Source organism: Haliotis cracherodii, unplaced genomic scaffold, assembly GCF_022045235.1.
Source record: "Haliotis cracherodii isolate W230 unplaced genomic scaffold, xgHalCrac1.p SCAF_3, whole genome shotgun sequence".
Classification (NCBI taxonomy): domain Eukaryota; kingdom Metazoa; phylum Mollusca; class Gastropoda; order Lepetellida; family Haliotidae; genus Haliotis; species Haliotis cracherodii.
The window spans coordinates 25991263-26014962 of record NW_027266286.1 but is presented as its reverse complement, the minus strand read 5'-3'; positions in this window follow the sequence as shown (position 1 = coordinate 26014962).

Below are 23700 nucleotides of genomic sequence, written 5' to 3'. Positions count from 1 at the left end.
TTGGACATAGACTCAATTGGGGATGGGGTTCGTTTCCGGGGCAGAATTCAAAAACCATTCAGTGTATTTGATCGAAACTTGGCAAAGCTATCAGGCACATACTGAAGTGTTGCCTTTTGATATTTTGGGATTTTTCTAATTTTTATTTTTTTAAATTTTTATGGAATGAAGTTGGACATAGACTCAATTGGGGATGAGGTTCGTTTCTGGGGCAGAATTCGAAAACCATTCAATGTATTTGATCAAAACTTGGCATTCATATGGATGCGACCATGGTGGATCTTTTGTGGATAAACAATGTATGCTTCTTAAAGAACTTTAAACTGTTGACTCATTACATACAGAAATGCACATTTACTAGTGGTTACTTTACAGACATCTGCCGGGGGTTATGTCATCTTTCTGATGACTCTTGTTCTCTAATGTGCCTTTTCCTGCAGAAGTCTAAATAACTCTTACTCATATAGTTGTATATCATTGTCATATGTTTGTCAATGTTATACTGAATGAAGCAATTTACAATTGTTTTTGAAATAGTCGCAACTGATATTGAAGGTCAGATTAGCTTTCAATGTCTTTCAGTAAAAATGTTCACAGTAACTGAGGAACAGCTCTCTGTAGTGTGATGAAATCTGGTACATGTCACCCTCAGAGTGAGGCATATTGTGTTTCAAACTTAAATGAAGCTGGTATGCTCGTAACAAGTACTTGTACCTTTACAAATAATCATATTATCATCTCACTAGGACCAAAGGCCCAAGTGAGCACACAGTCGATGAGTTTATACTTTCACTCAGAACAATCTGGAAGTCTGAACATGAAATTTAAGGATATCATCATACACGTATTAGAACTGATGTTTGTTCATTAAACAGCTTAACATCTAAAAAGATTGAAAAAATTGTCTTCTCCAAAAGTACATGCCCATAGATCTCAACTTTAAGGGGATATTTACAACTAAAATGACACAGAATGTTACTACAGCTATCTGATATGCCCAGGCTAACATCATTTACCAGGATTGCATCCGGATACCTGCCGGATTCCTTCAGCAATGTTCAATTTTCATGGCTAGTTTCCAATATATATTTAGGTGTTTCACACTTAATTGAACAAAATGCACCCCCAAATTGTGACACGTTTTTGGAAACTCAGAATGAGGTATCCGGTGCCGGATCCTTGGTATCCGGTGCCGGATCCTTGGACACCCAGATTGAGGTATCCGGTGAGGTATCCGCTGCCGGATACCCGGATTCCAGGTGGCATACTTTCAGGTGAGGTGTCCATGCCGGATACCACGGATCTGGTATCCGGCTTGGTATCTGCCACCGGATACCCGGACGCGTTTTGGGTAAGTGTCCGGTGGTATCCGGCAGGTATCCGGATACCGGAAACTGCATTTTTTTTGCTGTGCGAAAGGTGAGCGTATTCTGCTATACAGGTGGCACCCGTCACAAACACATGCAAGGACAAGTCAATTGTTCACCTGAACGAAGCACGGAAACACACAATGATGCCTGTTCTCACTATTACCGAGCATGTAAATTATATAGTCCGTCAAAAACATGGACGAGTATAAGCAACATGTTCCTAGAGGTAATACAGGTCATACATTTGACAAAATGTATTGGCTCAGAGCATTATTGTTGATCACAGCGTATAGACTCGGCATGCAGATGAACTCATCAGCGCATTTTTACACTTTATCTTTTAACTGGCATGTTAAACTTCTATTTTATAACTAAGTTTTATTTGCACGGATCACTATGGAATCTTGGAAGGGACATTGTCGCGTTGTCGTATTGCCGCATTGACGCCCTTACAAAAACAAGCAAAACGTGTCGAAATTAACCAAAGCGCGACAATTCGACAACGCGATATTTTGGCCATTTGTCGCATTGTCGCGTAGTCGCATTGTCTCTCTTTGAATAATCTTTTTCTATATTTTACAAAAGGGCGACAATGCCGTAACACGACGTTTTTCAATGTCAAAATATGTCTCGTTGTCGAATTGTCGCCCCATCACAAATATGTATAAAAGGCGTAAAGTTCAGTTAATATTACAGTTAGGAAGCGGTAACCAAGTTATATCTGTCGTAGAAGTTCAACTTGATACATGTACGTCTTGAATTGTAAACACAAGTCCGTCCGCGAGTCCATAACGTTTTATGGTGAGCTCTTCTCTATAAGTGCTTAGTGTTCAACTCCCAGTTCCAAACACGTTGTACCTCATCAACAATCCACATTCCTCTAGTGCAGTGATCGTCCGGAAGATCTTACTCTTGACCGTATTAGACAACTGACGAGTTCACGCCTGACCTGGGACCTCGTTACACCCCCCATGAGGTGTTTGTAGAAGGGAGAGGGGCAGGAAATGTGTGCTCCAGCCCAGCGCGGAGCTCGCGACACACTGTATACTGCATGTTGTATACAGTATATTGCAGTTGACATACTGTATACTGCATGTGGTACTGATTTGCGGAAAAGCTGCAACTTTCAAGATTCAAGATTCAATTTGCATTTTTTCATATACAACAGACCGCCATCATATATCACTGGAATGCTGCTGAGAGCGGCGTTAAAACAATTTGTTTTCATAACGGAGCGCTGCAGTCATTTAAAATGGAACCATATACATGTGTTGTACCAACTCAATCACTCTGTTTCGAATATTCAGCAGCAAAAATATATAATAACCAGCTGTGAGGAGAGATATAAGATTTTTATAAGCAGTCAAATATGGATGATAAAAGACCCCTCACTGATTAGGTTCTTGTTTACTTAAGAGCAGGGACCACCTCCGTGGTCTAATGGTAGAGCGTCCGCCCGGAGAGCAGAAGGTCCGGGGTTCGATCCCCGGCCGCGTCATTCCAAAGGACGTCTGGCGCTGGGCATTAAGGGGCTAAAACAAGGACTGGTCGGCTCGGAGTCAGTATACTGTGTCTGAGTGGAGTATTCGTGTTAATCTGCGGCATGGTATCTCAGTGAGCTAGCACTATAAATCGGCATCAGTCCGGACTAGTACAAGCAGCCACACGCACACACATACACGTGCATGCACGTCGCTATATAAGTGCAATAATCTTGGACGCGACGTTAAACCCAATTTTCACCTCACCTCACTTAAGAGCAGAGTTGGCTATGTTAGATGATATAACGGTGTCCTCCCAGATCGCTTAATTTCTCCCCACAAGGTACCAAAATACAATTAGGTGATGTGGCTATGCCATGCCTGGATGAGATTTATATAATTAGGTAATGTGGGTAGTTGGAACAGTCCACTTTACTGAAAGAAGGGATGACAAGACAGCCAGAGATACATACATATTTTAATCAACAACATATCATAACAAGTAGCCCCTATCAACAACTATGTGCCCCTGTGTCTCTTGTTAAATTAGCATTAGTTAAGGTTGAGAATTAATTGTGTTTTTTCAATACATCTTAGACTGGTGAGTCATCTGTTAGCCCAGCTAGAGTTCGAGGATAACCAGCCTACACATATTTAGCATAGTTGGAAAGTGTGTCGTCTCCTATCCCAGCTTGCGCCATCACAAACCGTCAATCACCCACTGACCCATACCCCCGACAGCTGAATGTCCTGCTATTTTTCACAAATTAAACTACCAGCAGCGGTATTGATTTAAACAAATGTTATTTCGGAAAACCAAATGGATTAGGCACAAGTGACAAACTTACGAGTCCTTCTCCTATATACATTTCACTACATTGTGGTATGTGAATTCTGTGGTGCAGAATAAATATACAGTGCATAGGAATTACAAGTAATGAGAAAATATAATAACACACACATATTCATATATATACAGTATTACACACAAACACATATACCTACATATATAAGCTGTGATAGTTACAGGGAATGCTATTGTTTTACATCAAAATCAGAGTGTTGAAACAACCAGGTATTATATGTACCAATCACTTGTAAAATCCAGATAGTTTGAAAGTAGCTCGTGAAATATAATTCTTGTTATAGTTCTTGTTGTATTAGGACAATTTAAAATCTGTTTGTTTCTGCAATAAATTTATGGACATATTTAAAAATTAAGTTATTTTGTTCTTCAGATAGAATTTTGTTACCACAAAGAAATGTTTCTAAATTTGGCTGAGTCCCTATATTCCTAAAGTTGATAAACAAAAATTGTCTTATTTAAGAATATTTTTTACATTCAAGAAAATAGTGAAAAGCATTTTCGCATGGGGAACCGCAAAGGCAAGAAATAGTGTCTGACAAATTAACCCTAAATAAATCATCATTTAGATTGCTACATCTATGTCTAAGTCTTGTGAGGATAATATTAATTTGACGCTTTCCATAATTGAAATAATTTGGAGATTTAATAACAATTGGATTAATTTTAGTTTTTAATTCAGCTACAGAGATACTATTTTTAATATTTTCATTTTGTGAATTCCATTGTTTTAAATGTACTTGTTCTGGCAAAAGGTACAGTCATGTTCTGTTTTTTACGTAGGTTATAATTTGAAGCAGCTGATCTATTGTGGGGTAACAAATCCTTTAGATATGAGGGACATTCATTTATTATCATTTTGTGCACTGTCGTAAGTTTTTTATTTTTTCGTCTCTCTTTTAGTGGTAGCCCGTCAGTTTCGAAATATAAACTTTCTCTCGAGGCAAATTTGGTCAAGCCCGTCACAATTCTGGCAGCGCCAAGTTGTATTAATTCAAGTTTATTTTCGTTATAAGCAGAACAGTTGTCCCATACTTCCGACGAGTATTCCAGAATAGGTCTTATAAATGTCAGATAGATTTTTTACAGATTATATCTTTTTTTTTATTTTTAAGTTTTCGCATAGCTGGAACCATTTTCGCCGTTGACCTAGCAATAATTGAAACATGTGCAGTCCATTTCGTATCTTGAGATAACGTGCCCCCCAGATGTTTGTGGGTTTCAACATGTTCAATGGCACTGTTAGCATAGCAAATATAGTTGGATAATCCTGTACCTGTTTGTGACTAAAAAGCATGTATTGCCCACTGGTGGAGAGAGAGAAGGTCTTGATTTAGTCTGTCTTCAATTACCATATCAGTAGATGAAGTTCCTATACATGTATCGTCGGCGAATAACCTAGTAATATTTTGAAGCTGATCAGTAATATCATTTATGTAAACTAGAAATAGGAACGGCCCCAGTACAGAGCCCTGTAGGACACCTGCTTTAGTGAATGTTTTACTTGATAAACTACCATTAATAAATACTCTTTGGCAACAGGCTGACAGATAACTACGACACCAAGCTAATAATTTACCAGTTATACCATATTGTTGAAGTTTATGCAATATAACTTTGTGCCATACCCTGTCGAATGCCTTAGAAATATCACAGAATATCATACAAAAATATTTATGATCATTAAGTGAATTACAAATGTGATGGTAAATTTCAATTTTTTGATATGTAGTACAATTGTTTGGCATGAATCCCGATTGATATTTGGAAAGTAGCTTATTCTCCAGAAAGTAATTATACATTCTTTTAAAAATGAGTCTTTCAAATAATTTCCCAAGACAAGATAACAGTGAAATAGGCCTGTAGTTGGAAGGGTTGGATTTATCTCCCTTTTTGTACAAAGGCATTACATTAGCAAGTTTCCACTGTGATGGGAATGTGCTATGTTCAAGAGACAAATTAAATAACAAGCGTAAAGTATTGGCTATGGATAGTGATATATATTAAGTAATCTGTGATTCAGGTTGTCGGGACCGCTTGCTTTATTTACCGGTAGGGACTTTATGAGATCTGTTATTCTTGACTTTCAATAACGGTATAATCCAATTCATGTTCACATAGTTTAACAAATGGTGGTACTGAGGCGACTTCATCATCAACATTGGAAACTGACGCAAAATAATCGTTGAGCGCTTCAGCTTTATCAAAATCAGAAAATGCTTCAGGTACAGTGTTGTTGTTAGTGACCAGAGGTGGGTTCACGGTGCTGGCTCCAGACTCTTTGATCAAGTGACGTAAAAGTTTCCAATAATTAGAACTATTTTCCTTGATTTGTGTAGATAATAATTCATCTAAGTTGAGACAAAAGTTTTCCTTGGCAGCTTTCTTCAAATTGTTTACTTTATTTCTTTGTTTTCTATATTTAGATAAATCGCGTTCATTGCATGTTTTTCTCTCAGTCGATCAGCGGCGGTACAGGAGCATATATCCAATGTCGTACAATACAGAACAAGAGTTTGCCACTGACGTGGCTATATCCCCCGCCCCTGTTGCAGAATTTATGACATCTAAACAAACCCTAACCTTTTTTAACCGAGGTTGAATTTGTCATGGAAATTGTAAAAAAAGAGAAGAGTTTGGAACCTAGGTCCATCTTGTTGTCATGGAAACGTACAATACGGGACCTGTGACACAACTGGTGGAACAACAGTAGTAGTAGTTAAGAGATTTTACGAGCGCTTCAGCCTCTGGCTATTTCGCACTCGGGGCAGACGGTTTTATAAAATCATAAATAGTGGGAATAATAATAAACGTCCAGCCCAAAAAACTGTAAGTGAAGGGGGATAAAGTAGTGAGAAGAAGGGTTGGGGTTTAAGAGGCAGTAAGGAGCCGTGAAGAGGTAAAAGGTCCTACGTTAACCTGGGTCTATGGGGGTGTAAATAAATAGGATAGGTAGAGAGACAGAAGGAATCAGTTAAGCTGATGAGTAAATACTAATAATAAATAATAAATAAATGGGGGAAATGGATATGAATAAGAGAGAGTAACCTATGTTAATAAGCAGGGGGCTAGCGCGGGGGGAGGGGGTTAAAGGCTGTGTGTCGGCGTGTGTGGCAGTGGGGTTGTTAACCTTGACAGAGTGGCTGGATGAACGGCTATATTGTTTCTATGAGTGGATATGGGAGAGTTTGAGGCGCGGACGTCGGAGTAGACAATCCGCGCTAGGACTTGGTGGCGCGGACGTCACTGTGGACAATCCGCGCTGAGATTTAGAGGCGCGGACGTCGTAGAAGACAGTCCATGCAGAGATTTTCGATCCCGATCCGAATCTAAAGTATTGCTGTAGTATGAGAGAATTACTTAATGGTTTTGTTTGGGAAGGTCTAAATCGTCATTCTTTGTTTACATGTTGGAGAAACAAGTCATGTTCCCTATACGGGCACGGAAACAATCGTCTTAGGACACCTTCAGTACCCAATTCATCAGCAAAGTCACTGCAAATATCAACACAGCAATCAATTTCTCACCCTGGGATTTCGAACTTCACAACTTGGACACAAGCCCAAGCCAGGGATTCGGACCCCCAGCGCAAGCCGGCCGGCCAGCCGCCATTACAAACCAGCGTCTCATCCACACCAACGTCACATACGCCCCCTCCCCAACCATGGACTCTACCCTCTCGCCCTCCAGGGACCTCCCCTCCCCACTCTTATCCACTGCCATCTTCTCAACCCCTGACCCCAAAGAATTCCCGGAACTCCCAGCTACCCACAACATTAATATAATACCCCCATATTTTGGATTAGACCTGGAAATCATCACCCCCTCCCGACCAATCACTAAACATTTATCCCCCCCCAAAAACAACAACAACAAATACCACCAAAAATAACAAACTGTCTGTTGACTCACCAAGAGAAGTTCAACAAAATACCCCAAAAAACTTGTGACAAACAAACCCCCCCAACCCCCCCCCCCCCCCCCCCAAAACAACACCGTCAAACCCCCAACCCCAAAACAGATCATTCTAGCTTTCCACGCCAACTCCACTACACCACTAAACGAAACCTACTCTGCAAACAAATTTGCAGTCTGTCTTAAAAAATCAGCCCTTAACTTTGAATTCATTAACTCCTGTGGGAGAGGTTTCAAAATCACCTTCAATGACCAAGCATCACTCAACTCAGCCATCAGAACCCCCATAATTGATGGTCTAAATATAAACTGGCAAATTCCTAAATGGCAATCTGAAATTCAAGGAGTCATCTATCTCGATGCACGTGACACCCAAGAGGACATACAAGAATATATCAACATTTCCAACCAATTCCCCACACAACCCCAAATCATCAATTTCCGAGCTATTAACAAACGACCGCTCACTCAGGGCAGAATCACCAAACAAGTCCTCTGACTGCAAAAAAACGCCCCTATGCCCCAAGTGTGGCTCTGAAAATCATCCCATTCAGGAATGCTCCTGGGCCCCGTATTGTGTTAACTGTAAAGCAGAGGGCCACACCTCAAATTAAAAAATACCCCGTCCGCGAAATGCAGTAAATGCTAAGCGGACGTTAAACCCCTTAATAACGAACGAACGAGGTCGAAATTCTTGCTAATAAATTAGTGTCTTTGAAAAAGATGGCTATTTGAAGGTAGATGGCTGGTGGGTTGTTTGGTTTAAATAGCATGGTAGTATTGTTTTTGTATTTAGGCGGAAGAGAGTTATATAGTGTTACCTGTTTTTGTTTATATTTACTACAGGTGGTGAATATGTGATTTATGTCTTCTGTGGTGTTACAGTGTATGCAGTTTGGACTTGTATGTCTGTTTTGTTAACGTTTGTAGAGTGTTTCGTTTAAGTTAGTTTGATTGCTTTGTATTCTGTTTATAATTGTGTCTGCTAAAATGGAGTTTGTGTAGTTCTTGCATTTAGTAATTGGGTTGGTGAACAGTGTTTTAATCCATTGTGACTTACATTTTTGAATGTTATTATTAAAGCTTTGCTGTCTAATATTGTGTTTTATTAGTGTTTTTGTTTCGGTTTTGCTTGTGGGGGAATTGTAAAGTGGGTGTTTGGTCAGTTGTTGCTGTTTGGTCTGCTATTTCATTGCCTGGTATGCCTGTTCGGCTGGGTATCCATACAAGTGTTATTGTTTTATTTGCTATTTTAGCGAGGATGTATGAGTTGTTGGGGGGCGAGTGAGTTATATGTTGTAGGTTATAGGTTTTGATGAGGTTTTGCAGGTGTGTGATGAAGTAGGGGCTATGTTAGTGTTATTTTTGAACATTTTGATGGTAGCTGGTCTTGAGTTTTTTTTTATTTTTTGAGTATTTCTTTGTAAATGGGGTTTTCTTGTGCCCCAGCCCAGTAACTGAGTATAGATTGATGGTGTTTAAGTTGAATTGATGCTATCTTAAGGGCTTTATACTGTACTGAGTTTAGCTTTTTTTCCAGATTAACTGTTAGAGTGGAAGACCGGGGCGGCATAGTCTATTTTAGCTTGGATAAGGGTTTTGTATATATTTATGAGTGTTTGTTTGTCAGCTCCCCAGTGAGAGCCGCCGATGGCTCTCATTAGATTGATATCTTTTTGGCAGGAGTTGACCACATTATTGATGTGGGGAGCCCATGTTAGGTGTTGGTCAATTGTGGCTCCTAGGAATTTTGCTTCTTTTTGAAATTTAATATTCTCTTTGTAAAGTGTAAGTTTGGGTGTTAAATTTGGCATGAAGTTTTTTTTGAAAACAATGCCGATGGTTTTTTTGGTGTTAATTTTGAACCCCCTTTGGGAAGCCCAGTACTCTAGTTTCGAGAGGATGGGTTTAATTCCTTTTTCGATTTGTTTTATGGATGTTGATGACGTCCAGAATGAAATATCGTCAGCGAATTTTGCTGTAGTTATATTTTTGGGGGTAGATGGGAATATGTCTTCAATCATTAAGTTAAATAGTGTAGGGGACAGGATGCTTCCCTGGGGGGCGACGTTTTCGAGAATGTGGGGGTCTGATAGGGTGTTGTTTGTCTTTACTGTTATGTTTCTGTTATTTAAGAAAGAGTGAATGAAATTTAAAATTCTTCCATCAATGGCTTTATCTAGTAGTTTTTGAATTAGGCCTTGTTGCCAAACCATATCAAATGCTTTAGAAAAGTCAATAAAAATGGCCACAGTGTATTGTTTTTGTGCTTGAGCTGTCTTAACATCATGTTCTAAATTTAAAATATGGTCTAGGGTCTGTCTGTTTGCTGTAAAGCCGCTCTGGTCCTCTTTAATAAGGCTATTGTTTTGGATTTTGTGCTTTAGTCTGTTGTTAATTATTGATTCCATAATTTTACATAGATGGGATGTGAGTGAGATGGGGCGATAAGAATCTGGGTCATTTGGGGATTTCCCTGGTTTCAGAATTGGCACCACTAATGCATTTTTCCATGTTTTGGGGAGGTAGCCAGCTGTCCAAACTTGATTATATAGTTGAAGTATTCATTTTGGAATTTTGATGGGGACATTATTAAGGATTTTGTAGCTTATATTGTCTAATGCAGTGGCTGGGGCTGTGTTTTTGTGTTTTTAGTGCAGTTTGAAGTTCGTGGATGTTTATGAGTTTATTAATAGGAAGATGTGAGTGTGGGGTTTTGTTTTGGAATGCAGGTTGAGTGTTTATAGTGTCTTGGATGTGTTTGGAGTGGTTGGTGGAGCTGCTGATGGCCAAAAGGTGGGCAGCCATGGCATTAGCCTTTTCTTTATCTGTTGTAAGTAAGGGGAATTTGGGCGAGTTAAAGGTTTTGGCATTGCCTTTTATTGCCTTAAATTTTTTCCACAGTATTTTTGAATTTTGTTTGCCCATCCTCAAGGTTGATGTAAATGTTTGCCAATGATTTATTTTGGCTGCCTTGATTAGTTCTTTGGTGAGATTTCTTTGTTTATGGACCAAATCGAGTTTAGATTTATCATGTTTTGCCTTATTTAGTGCTTTTTTCCTAAGTTTTCTAGATTCTATTATTTCCGGGCTCCACCATGGTACTGTGTTATGTGTGGGGTTTGTTTTGCTAGTGGGTATGCATTTCACGGCTATGTTGTATAGTGAGTTGCTAAGGTTTGTATTGAAGGTGTCGATATCAGCATTGTGTATGTTATGGGTGTCTATTTTATTGCATAATGTGGTGAATTCCTGCCAGTCAGCTTTAGTAAAGTTGAATTTAGTTTGATTAGTACAGTCTGGTGTGGGGTTGGGGTCAGAAGGAGACTGGTCGGGGAGGATATTAATGGAGATTTTTATGGGGAAGTGATCACTACCCCAGGTATCATTGTGGGGGTTCCAGGTGAGTTTTTGGAAGAGATGGGGGTAGAAATGGATAGGTCGACTGCTGGGGGGGGGGGGGGGGGGGGGGGGGGGGGCATAGTACGGGGTGGGTAGGGGTAGGTAACAGGGGATTGGTGGCCTTGGGGCGTGTCATGTGTCTTGTGGGATGGGGTACTGCTGGAGGGAGACATGGTTGGGGTGGAATGGCTAGTTGGGGTGAGACAGTGTTTAATGAGGGGGTGTGGGGAATGGTGTTTGTTGGGTGGGGGGGGGGCTGGGGTGGGGGGGGGGGGGGGGTGTGGGGCTGGGGTGGAGAAGAGTTGTTTACGTTTGGATTGGGTGGGCCGGGGCTGGGGGGTATGGGGACAGGTAGTGATGAAAAAGATGATGTGTCTGATATATTTTCATATTCTGGTAAGCTATTGTATGTTAGTATTAGTCTGGCCGGTTTGGGTAGATGTTCTTGTTTGATATGTTTGTTTAGCCGAAGGATGTGTTTTTGTTTAAGTGGGCCAGTATTTTTCGGTGGCTGTATGTCCTTCGGCGTCGCATTGAATACAGTAGGCCGCCCATGTGCACTCAGGGGTTTCATGCCTGAGGGACCCACATTTCTGGCACATGGGCGGTTGACGGCAAGTGGCTGTAATGTGGTTATATGAATGGCATATGTTGCATTGAGGGTTTTTTTTCCTTATTGGGTTGATTTTGTATCTGAGTGCTCCGAAGATTATGTGTGATGGTAGTGTGGTGCTTTTGAAGGTGAGGAAAATAGTTTGTGTTGTAGTTCTGCCTGGTATGGGTGTTCTGCTGTTTATGCTCTTGTAATCTGTAATTTCAGGTTGTGTATGGAGTTGGTTTGCTGTGTGTATGTATTCTAGTATGTCTTCCCGTGTGTCCCTATGGTCTATGTATATAACCCCTTGTATTCATGTGAGCCATTTTGGTGTTTGCCATGTTATGTTGAGACCATCTATCATTGTTTGTCTGGGGGCTTGGTTGGGAGTGTCTTGTGATGGAAAGGTGACCTTGAACCCCCTGCCGCATCTGTTTATGTATTTGTATGATATTTGGGATTTTTGCAGGCAGAGGGCGAACTTATTGTTTGAGAAGGTGTCGTTTAGTGGTGTTGTGTTGGTTGAAAATGCTAATAGTATGAGTTTGGATTGGTTTGGTGCTGAAGTCTGGGCAGATGTTGAGGTGGATGGAGGTGTCTGTTTGGCACATGATTTTTTGGTTGTTAGCGATGAGTCTGAGGGAGATTGGTGTGGAACAACAGGGTTACTTACTTACTTATATTGGAGATTTAACGTGCGCTTTCCGACTGCAAGCGTATGTCGCACACGGGCCCGGCCAGGCCATTTAATATGTTTCCAAAAAGGGGAAAAGTGAGTTTGTGCAACCCAGGAGGGGGCTTTAGGGGTTACTTATATAGTAATTTTGAAATTTTGAGATTTGGAAAGAATGCCAAGAGTGGGTGGGGGACGAACTAAGGGAGCTGTGTGTGTTGGGTGGTTATCAAATAAGGTAGTTTTGGCTTTAATATTTTATTTGGGGTTTAAATGCGACTAATTAGTCCTGTTTGTATTAGGTATATGCCTAAGGCTTTGAATTTTTCTAATTTATTTTGTGGATTTAGGATTGATTCTAGTGTAAGTCCGGTTTTAAGATTTAGGGTGGTCTGTAGTGTTGTTCGGTGTGTTTGGTAGTGTGTGCAGTGAATGAGTACGTGTTCTGGTGTTTCTTGTTGTTTGCAATGTGGGCAGTTTCCTGTTGTGTGTAGTTAAGCTATTTTACGGTGATTATTTAGTTTGGTGTGGCCTGTTTGTAGTTTGGTAATTATTCTGTCGATTTTTTTGGATGGGTGTAGTATTTTGGGTTTATTTAGGTTTTTTTTGAGTACTTTCCTGATTTGGCTATTTGAGTTTTGGTATATATTTTGCCATTTTTTGTTAATTTTTTGTTTAGTGACACTTTTGATTTCTGATTTTGAGCTGGGTAAGTTTAAGCTTATTTCTCGGAGTTTAAGGGATAATTTTGCTGCTTTATCTGCCTTTTCATTTCCAAAGATTCCTACGTGGGCGGGGATCCAAATGAACTCTATTTGTTTACCTACCTTAGTTAAGTTGTTTGAGCTATTGAGTATTTGATTTATTAGTTTGGGGCGGTTTTTAGTGTTTTTATTTTTGAGGGCTTGTAGTCCACTGAGGGAGTCGGTTAGGACGAGGATTTTTTGGTGTTTTTTAGATTGCTGATTGTGTAGTGCTGAGGCCATGCCCATTAGTTCGGCCGTGAATATGGATTGGTTGTTTGGGAGTCGGTAAGATTGTGTGTCTTTGGTTGGTTGTGCGATGTGGACTCCGAAACCTGTGTGTTTTTTGATCGGATCTGAGGATCCGTCTGTGTATATGTGACACCAATTTGGCCAATTTTCATGTATGTATGCTAGTGTGGTGGTTTTAGCGATGTTAGGATCGGTCTGTTTATTTAGTGTATCGGCTAGTGTTGTGTCTATTTTTGGTATTTTAAGTTTTGGAGTGAAGATATTGGATGATTTATTGTTTTGTTTAAGATTATTTATTTTGTGTTCGTTTAGGTAATTGGTTATTCTTTGGGAAATTGGGGTAAGTAGTGGATGTTTCCGGGCTAGGGCTTGGTTTCTAGGGCTAATATTTTGTTTTATTAAGTTTTCGATTAGTGGGTTTGATTGGGAGGCGGCCCAGAAGTTTAGGGTAAGTTGTTCCCTACGTAGTTTAAGTGGCATTTCTACTGTTAAGGCCTGGAGTGAGGTGGAAGAGGTGCCATGTTGAGTTCGTGTGATTAGTTTTAGGGCCTGATACAGGATTGAGTCTAGTTTTTTAATGAGAGAGTTGTTTAAGGTGTCGTAAATGGCACTGCCATAGTCTAGTTTGGACCTAATTAGTGATATATAGAGTGAGAGGAGGGTGTTTTTAGAGGCCCCCCAGTTGGAGCCGGTCAGGGCGAGACATTTTCCTTTTATATCTGTGTATATCCTTCTCTTCATTGGAGGAAGGCAAAATTTACTGATCTCTCTATCTCAGTGGTTTATGATTCTTTACTCATGTGCAAGCTATACACCGCTAATATTCCCACTAAAGAGCAGTGTTGGTTTAAGGCCTAATCAGCTATGACTTCCCCGTTGCTCAACGTTGGCCTACTCCGGGGGCGCATGGATTAGTGAGCACACAGATTAGGCAATCTGGGCTCACCAGTAATTAGACAATGTGGTCATTAATTGGTTTAGGAAATTACGCGATCTGGGTATACTCTGATATAACCATAATCCAGGAGCTCCGGTGTGGAAGAGGGTATGTTGTTGTCGGGGACAACCTCACAGAGTCAATTGATATGCCCAAAAGCATAAACGGGATCAAACTAAAATGGGATACCCCAAAGTGGCTTAGCAATGTCAGATGTGCGGTACATCTTGACAAAACAATTAATGACGACGAGCTTTATCAAATTGTCTGTCAAGCTCAAAAGAAAGTCACTCACCCTACAATCCTGTCGGCATTCAGGATCAAATCAATGGGCACAAACAACACACGAGTAGTGATACTCACATTACTTGGAGTCAGTCCCCGGCCACCTTAATCTAGGTGGTAAGGACATAGAAACAATGCCATACAGGAAAAGGCCAACCCAATGCACAAACTGTATGCTCTATGGACATACGAAAACATCATGTAACCAGCCACCCAAGTGCAAAAACTGTTCCCGAGTTTCTTGCAAAGAAAACTGCAACACATGGTGTACAAACTGCAGGAAAGAGGGTCATTCATCCTTGGCGCCGAAATGTCCTAAACGCTTGCTCATCAGCAAACGTATAAATAAAATACCTTCTCAGCAATCTGAATCCAAATCTATTCAACCCAATGAGGTCGAAAAAACCCAAGCGACTACTGATCACTCTACTGAGCAAACAATCGAATCTGTGAGCACTGAGCAAACAATCGAATCTGTGAGCACTGATCCGCCTGCTCACAGGCACAAAGCCACTGCAAAACGCAAGGGGAAAAAGACCCAAGCTCCCCAATCAAACCCCATGCCTTCTAATCCTCAAACTGAGGAACACAGCAAACGAATCAGTCAGGCTAAGAAAACACCAGCTCATGGTAAACAAAAGGCTCAGAACACAAACAAAGTTGTAGAGTTCATTGCAACGGCATTGATCCAAATTACAAGCAGAAAAATGAGTGTCAAAGCCAAAGCCACCTGTATCCTCAAACTGGCTTCCAAAATAATGAAATACAAAGGAACAAAGAAACAGATCCTAAATAGGGTATGCCCTAAAACTCAATAAGCGCTCATTTATAAATTATCATGGACTTGCTTTTACTACAGTGGAACGCAAATGGCCTTAAGAGCCACGGCAATGAACTGACTGCACTCGTCAAAAAAAAGGTGATCAAGCCTCATGTCATTCTAATACAGGAGACTAAACTCAGTGAAAAAGCCAAATTCACACTACCTGGGTACACCCAATATAGAAAAGACAGAAAAAGACTTATGCCTGGCAACAAGGGAGGAGGACTAATCACCCTTGTCCACGACAGCTGTACCTCCAAGAATATTGAAGCAAACGTAGGAAACCTTGAAACCCAAGTAATCTCCCTAAAACTGGCAAATGGCAACGAATTACGCATAGCTAACATATATCACAGGGTTACCCATGAAACGAACATGGAAGAGTTAACAAGACTAGCTCAAATAGTAGGCAAAAATGGGATAAAACTTGGTGACTTTAATGCCCACAGCCCTCTTTGGGAAGACAGGAATGATTCATGCAAATACGGCAAAATGGTAGAGAAATGGGTTGAGGACGACAATCTCATAACTCTGAACAACGGCAGTCACACACGTTATGACCAAGTCCACAACACGTGGAGTTCAATTGATCTTACAACTGCCACCAAACACCTCGCCTCACATTGCCAATGGCAAGTCCATGACGACACTTGGGGAAGCGATCACCTTCCTATACTCACTACATAGGTAGCCCACCACAATTAGAGGAACAGCCCGACCCTCAGCCCACATGGGACTATGCAAAGGCTGACTGGCCTAAATTCAGGAAGGAATGTTTATCATTCAAGTCCTCAGAAATTGCCTCGGATGATCCTGACCTTTTTTGCCAAAATCTCACCTCAGCAATTATTGCCGCAGCTGAAAAATCAATTCCAAAAAAAAGACCACAAAACTGGCAAAACGCCGGTACCATGGTGGAACAGGGAAATAGCAAAAGCTAGGAGAGTGAGAAAGAAAGCCCTAAATAGGTCAAAAAGGGATAAATCAGCCTTTGCCCAAGTCCGAGCAGCCAGGACGAAAGTAAGACAACTCATAGACGATTCTAAAAAAGAGTCATGGCAGACCTTCTGCAAATCCCTTAATGAGAAAACAAATGCTAAAACAGTCTGGAGCAAAATACACGCAATCAGGGGTAAGCGGAAACCCACAAAAATTCCCAAGTTAGCCAACGCCCATACAGTCAAAGAAAAGGCCAACATTCTAGCTGAGCACTTCTCATCTGTCACCAGCAACACAAATTGCAGCGAAGAATTCAAACAGGAAAAAATGCTTATGCCTAAGATCTCAAAACGGCCGCAAAGCAAGCATCTGGTATACAATATACCATTTACGGTGACAGAGTTTGATGATGCCATACAACATAGAAAAGGCACAGCACCTGGTCTTGACACAACCAGCTACGAGATATTGAAAAACCTACCTGATCAAACCAAAGGCTTACTCACTTAGTTGTATAACACGATATGGTCCAAAGGAGAAGTCCCAAAAGCATGGAAACATGCTGCGGTTATCCCGCTGCTAAAGCAAGGGAAAGAAGAAGCCCTACCAAACTCTTATCGACCGATCTCACTCACCTCAAACATGTGCAAAGCCATGGAAGCCATGGTTACAAAAAGGCTCATGCATCATCTTGAAACTGGCAATCTCATAAAACCTGACCAAAGTGGCTTCAGGAAGGGACACTCGTGTCTAGATCATATTCTAAGACTGGAAAATGAAATAAAAAAAGCCCAATTAAACAGACAATACCTAGCCGCAGTATTTCTGGACTTCAGCAAAGCCTTCGATATGGTATGGCATGACGGACTCCTCTCAAAACTATCACAAAATGGAGTTGAAGGGAACATGGCAAACTTCATAGACAGCTTCCTGCAAGACAGGTCGCTATCAGTTAAAATAGGGAACAATCGATCGGATCCTATGGCACTGGACAATGGCACGCCACAAGGCAGCATCATAAGCCCAACCCTGTTTAATATCATGATCAATGATCTTTTTGACCATGTCAACTCTCCTACCCAAACTTCTAAGTTCGCTGATGACGGAGCAATATGGGTAAAGCACAGAGATATCTCACAAATCAGAAAAAAACTCCAGTCAGCCCTGGACGGAGTAGATCAATGGTGCAATAAATGGGGATTCACCCTTTCAAGTGAAAAAACGGTTGGAGTTCTATTCAAACGCCGGGGGAAAGATGCTATGATACCCCGTGTCTCCATAAAAGGCAAACCTATCAAATTCGAAAAATCTGCAATATTTCTTGGAGTTATCCTTGATCAACACCTCACTTGGCGCAAGCATATAGAATATGTGGAAAACAGATGTCAAAAAGACCTGAACGTATTACGGGCAATTTCAGGCACATCTTGGGGCACATCGAGGGACACTCAGCTGGACCTCTACAAAGCTCTTATCAGATCAAAAATTGACTATGGTTGTGAGGCTTTTCACTCAGCATCAAATACTGTCTTGAGGCGCCTAGACAGAATACAATACAAAGCCCTAATGCTGGCCACAGGCGCAGCGACAGGCACCTCACTAGAAGCACAAAAGTAGAAACAGGAGAACTCCCATTGAAACTAAGAAGAGAGCAGGCAATATTATCGTTCTGGGGACGAACATCAAACCCTTTGGTTAAAATGATATGGCAAGACAAAAACGCTCGAGATGAAGCCCTAGCTCGAAAAAATCCCTCACTAAAGCCATCTGGGATATTAGTACGTGAACTCATTCGAAGTCACAATTGCGATGACATTCAGCCTCCAGAAAGTCACTACAAAGGTTTACACCCTCCCTGGACATTACAAACTCCCAAAGTTGACACTGCTTTAACATCAGAAGTCACTAAAAGAGAAAACCCAACCCTACTACGATCAGTAGCTATCACTAAAATTCAAACTACCTGGGACAGCTGGGCCCATATATACACTGATGGATCCAAGAATCCTATCAACAACAGTGCTGGTTACGGGATCCATATCCACAGCTCCAAACCCCAAGCACATTCAGTTCGCTTGCCTGATGGTCAGTCAGTATTCACGGCTGAATTGGAGGCAATTCATCATGCACTCAAACTCATACCGGAACTCCCGGAAGCAAAGGCAGTCGTCCTATCAGACTCGCTAAGTGCACTTCAGGCCATCAGTGGGAGAAACTCAAACTCCAGGCCAAACACAGTCAACAATATTCTATACGAATATACAAAACTATCGGACCAAGGGCAACAGGTGGAGCTGTGTTGGATCCCCTCTCACATAGATATTCATGGAAATGAAAAAGCAGACTCACTGGAGAAGCTAGCTCTAGACAAAGCGGATATACAGCCTATTCCCTTTAGTAAACTAGAGATAAAAAGCAAAATCAAAGCCTCCATAGCAAAAAGATGGAAAGCCCAATGGGAAGCAAGTAAGATCGGCAGATGGCTATACAAAATTCAACCCAAGGTCCAACAAAAGCCAAACTCATACTCAAATGAAAGGAAAATTGAAACTGCTATCTCACGCCTCAGACTTGGTCACAAAAAGCACTATGACAAGGTTTGCTCATCTTGCAATCAGGCTGAAACCATTGACCACCTGTTACTAGAATGTCAAGACCATGCCCCAGCCCGGGCTAGGTTAAAACAAGAATTGCAGTTAGATCCGCTATCTGTCATAGATCTCCTAAAGCCAAGAGGTGCAATAGCGAAGGCCAAACTAACTCTATTTCTGAGAGATGGACAGCTGCTCGAACGTCTATAAACAGAGCAGCCAAGGATAAAAATGAAATCATATCAATATAAGAAAATAGAAATCATATCAATGCAAAAACAGAAATTATGTGAACACCGAAATCACAATAGATATGTGAACCCTTCTCACACACAGGAGTCCCAAAGAGGGACAGGTCAGCCGAAATTGCCTAGGCAGAAGGCGACCTCTTAAACACCTAATGCAACAACAACAACATCCGGCGGGGGTCAAACTGGTGTCGTTATTGTGTGGTATGAGCTGTGACGTAGACCCAAGAGAATAAGGTAAAAAATGAGACCAACGCAAGGCTACAATGATTGGGAAAGTCTAGATTTCCACAGCTCTAGCCTGAAATTAAGAATGGTTCTGTCCTCCTTTTTAATTTCTTAATTTTATTTTGTAGACATGGATAGACCAACCAGGAAAGAAATTGATGGAATATTAATATCACATGTCACCAATAATCCAGTTAAATTCATCACACAATAACATATTAGTATTTGATATTACGAAGGGCATGATCAGGTACATGTTCACTGTAGTAATGTACATACTAGTCAACTTGATTATAATGTTTATTATAGTGTTGCGGGTCATCAACGATTACTTTATGATATCCTTACTTGTCATCGATGTATTGACATCGAACAATGGACGATAATTCGAAATTCTTATTCGAGCTATAAATAGCTTCAACAGGGACAGTACCGGTGTCAGTAAAATTTTCGCAGTTAAAAATATAATCTAAAGGAGCCAAGAACAATATTGTTTTATTAATGCTTTCTTCCATGGATAGAATTGAGGCAATCTGGGCTTGCCAAATCGTTCTAGACTTGAGCTGGAATCCTTTAAAATTTATTCTCTATGGTCTGGGAGACGTACAAGGGTGTCAGTATCGCATGGGGAACTGACGTTTGGGAGAATGCAGCAGGGGCCATCATGGTTAGTGTAATCGGATATATTGTGGAGTTTTGGGTTTGGGCTCTTTGCTGAATAGAACAAGGGCTCACGGATAAGGGCACAATGTAGAGATTAAAGCATCTCCACCTCTGTTTATATCAGATATGTTATTGTGATTTGAAATCTCTTTTTGAACAATTGCGAGTTATTGTATACACTGCATTCTTTCGTCATGGTAGAATATATATTTTCTATGTTGCTTTTTGAATTATCCACAAATAATGAGAACTACAATGTAAACATCTTTCTGGAGATATACAATAATACAACTGAAGGGCATATCTGACACATATGCGATACAACATAGAAAGGCACAGCACCTGGTCTTGACACAACCAGCTACGACATATTGAAAAACCTACCTGATCAAACCAAAGGCTTACTCACTTAGTTGTATAACACGATATGGTCCAAAGGAGAAGTCCCCAAAGCATGGAAACATGCTGCAGTTATCCCGCTGCTAAAGCAAGGGAAAGACAAAGCCCTACCAAACTCTTATCGACCGATCTCACTCACCTCAAACATGTCTAAAGCCATGGAAGACATGGCTACGAAAAGGCTCATGTATCACCTTTAAACAGGCAACCACATAAAACCTGACCAAAGTGGCTTTAGGAAGGGACACTTGTGTCTAGATCATATTCTAAGACTGGAAAATGAAATAAAAAAAGCGCAATTAAACAGACAATATCCTAGCCGCAGTATTTCTGGACTTCAGCAAAGCCTTCGACATGGTATGACCAAAGTGGCTTTAGGAAGGGACGCTCGTGTCTAGATCATATTCTAAGATTGGAAAATGAAATAAAAAAAGCGCAATTAAACAGACAATATCCTAGCCGCAGTATTTCTGAACTTCATCAAAGCCTTCGACATGGTATGACCAAAGTGGCTTTAGGAAGGGACACTCGTGTCTAGATCATATTCTAAGACTGGAAATTGAAATAAAAAAAGCGCAATTAAACAGACAATATCCTAGCCGCAGTATTTCTGGACTTCTGCAAAGCCTTCGACATGGTATGGCATGACGGACTCCTCTCAAAACTATCACAAAATGGAGTAGAAGGGAACATGGCAAACTTCATAGACAGCTTCCTGCAAGACAGGTCGCTATCAGTTAAAATAGGGAACAATCGATCTGATCCTATGGCACTGGACAATGGCACGCCACAAGGCAGCATTATAAGCCTAACCCTGTTCAATATCATGATCAACGATCTTTTTGACGGTGTCAACTCTCCTACCCAATCTTCTAAATTCGCTGATGACGGAGCAATATGGGTAAAGCACAGAGATATCTCACAAATCAGAAAAAAACTCCAGTCAGCCCTGGACGGAGTAGATCAATGGTGCAATAAATGGGGATTCACCCTTTCAAGTGAAAAAACGGTTGGAGTTCTATTCAAACGCCAGGGGAAAGATGCTATGATACCCCGTGTCTCCATAAAAGGCAAACCTATCAAATTCGAAAATTCTACAATATTTCTTGGAGTTATCCTTGATCAACACCTCACTTGGCACAAACATATGGAAAACAGATGTCAAAAAGACCTGAACGTATTACGGGCAATTTCAGGCACATCTTGGGGCACATCGAGGGACACTCAGCTGGACCTCTACAAATCTCTTATCAGATCAAAAATTGACCATGGTTGTGAGGCTTTTCATTCATCATCAAGAACTGTCTTGAGGCGCCTAGACAAAATACAATACAAAGCCCTAATGCTGGCCACAGGCGCAGCAACAGGCACCTCACTAGAAGTAGAAACAGGAGAACTCCCATTGAAACTAAGAAGAGAGCAGGCAATATTATCGTTCTGGGGACGAACATCAAACCCTTTGGTTAAAAAGATATGGCAAGACAAAAACGCTCGAGATGAAGCCCTAGCTCGAAAAAATCCCTCACTAAAGCCATCTGGGATGACATTCAGCCTCCAGAAAGTCACTACAAAGGGTTACACCCTCCCTGGACTTTAAAAACTCCCAAAGTTGACACTGCTTTAACATCAAAAGTCACTAAAAAAGAAAACCCAACCCTACTACGATCAGTAGCTATCACTAAAATTCAAACTACCTGGGACAGCTGGCCCATTATATACACTGATGGATCCAAGAATCCTATCAACAACAGTGCTGGTTACGGGATCCATATCCACAGCTCCAAACCCCAAGCACATTCAGTTCGCTTGCCTGATGGTCAGTCAGTATTCACGGCTGAATTGGAGGCATCTCATCATGCACTCAAACTCATTCTGGAACTTCCGGAAGCAAAGGCAGTCGTCCTATCAGACTCGCTAAGTGCACTTCAGGCCATCAGTGACAGAAACTCAAACTCCAGGCCAAACACAGTCAACAATATTCTATACGAATATACAAAACTATCGGACCAAGGGCAGCAGGTGGAGCTGTGTTGGATCCCCTCTCACATAGATATTCATGGAAATTAAAAAGCAGACTCACTGGCGAAGCTAGCTCTAGACAAAGCGGATATACAGCCTATTCCCTTTAGTAAACTAGAGATAAAAAGCAAAATCAAAGCCTCCATAGCAAAAAGATGGAAAGCCCAATGGGACGCAAGTAAGATCGGCAGATGGCTATACAAAATTCAACCCAAGGTCCAACAAAAGCCAAACTCATACTCAAATGAAAGGAACATTGAAATTGCTATCTCACGCCTCAGACTTGGTCACAAAAAGCACTATGACAAGGTTTGTTCATCTTGCAATCATGCTGAAACCATTGATCACGTGTTACTAGAATGTCAAGACCATGCCCCAGCCCGGGCTAGGTTAAAACAAGAATTGCAGTTAGATCCGCTATCTGTCATAGATCTCCTAAAGCCAAGAGATGCCATAGCGAAGGCCAAACTAACTCTATTTCTGAGAGATGGACAGCTACTCGAACGTCTATAAACAGAGCAGCCAAGGATAGAAATGAAATCATATCAATATAAGAAAATAGAAATCATATCAATACAAAAACAGAAATTATGTGAACACCAAACTCACAATAGATAGGTGTACCCTACTCACACACAGGAGTCCCAAAGAGGGACAGGTCAGCCGAAATTGCCTAGGCAGAAGGCGACCTCCTAAACACTTAATGCAACAACATATCTGAAAAATGGGACTAATCGACTAATATTTCTTTCTTAAACACTTTCCGTTACAGGCATTCTAATCATTATAATTATCATACTTTTTATAGTTTAAAAGTTGAGAAATATTGCATTTCAAATAATGGCAAATTGTGTATCTTTCCACATTTTGAATTCATTGTAATTTCTGCAATAAAACCCTAACATCAGATAGTGATATATACGAATATGATCTATACTGTGATAAATGAATTATTAATTTCGTATTATGAATTAAATAAATTGAAATATGATAGTACAAACAAATTATTTTAATCTGTTCGTGTTAGTAGGTAACAAAAGATCGAGGCAACTCACTAACGTAACCATTTGTGAAAAATGAAATATTAAAAGTTTAGGGGTTTGAACATGTGCATTGAATGACAGACAACGCAATGATTAAATTATGAATCAAATTATTTTATACATAAAACTGAATATATAGAAAATAAAAGTTTAATTTCTCATTGTTGGAAGGTGTTTAATAATAGTTTTTGTTTGATTGTTTGTTGTTAAACGCCGCACTCATAAATAT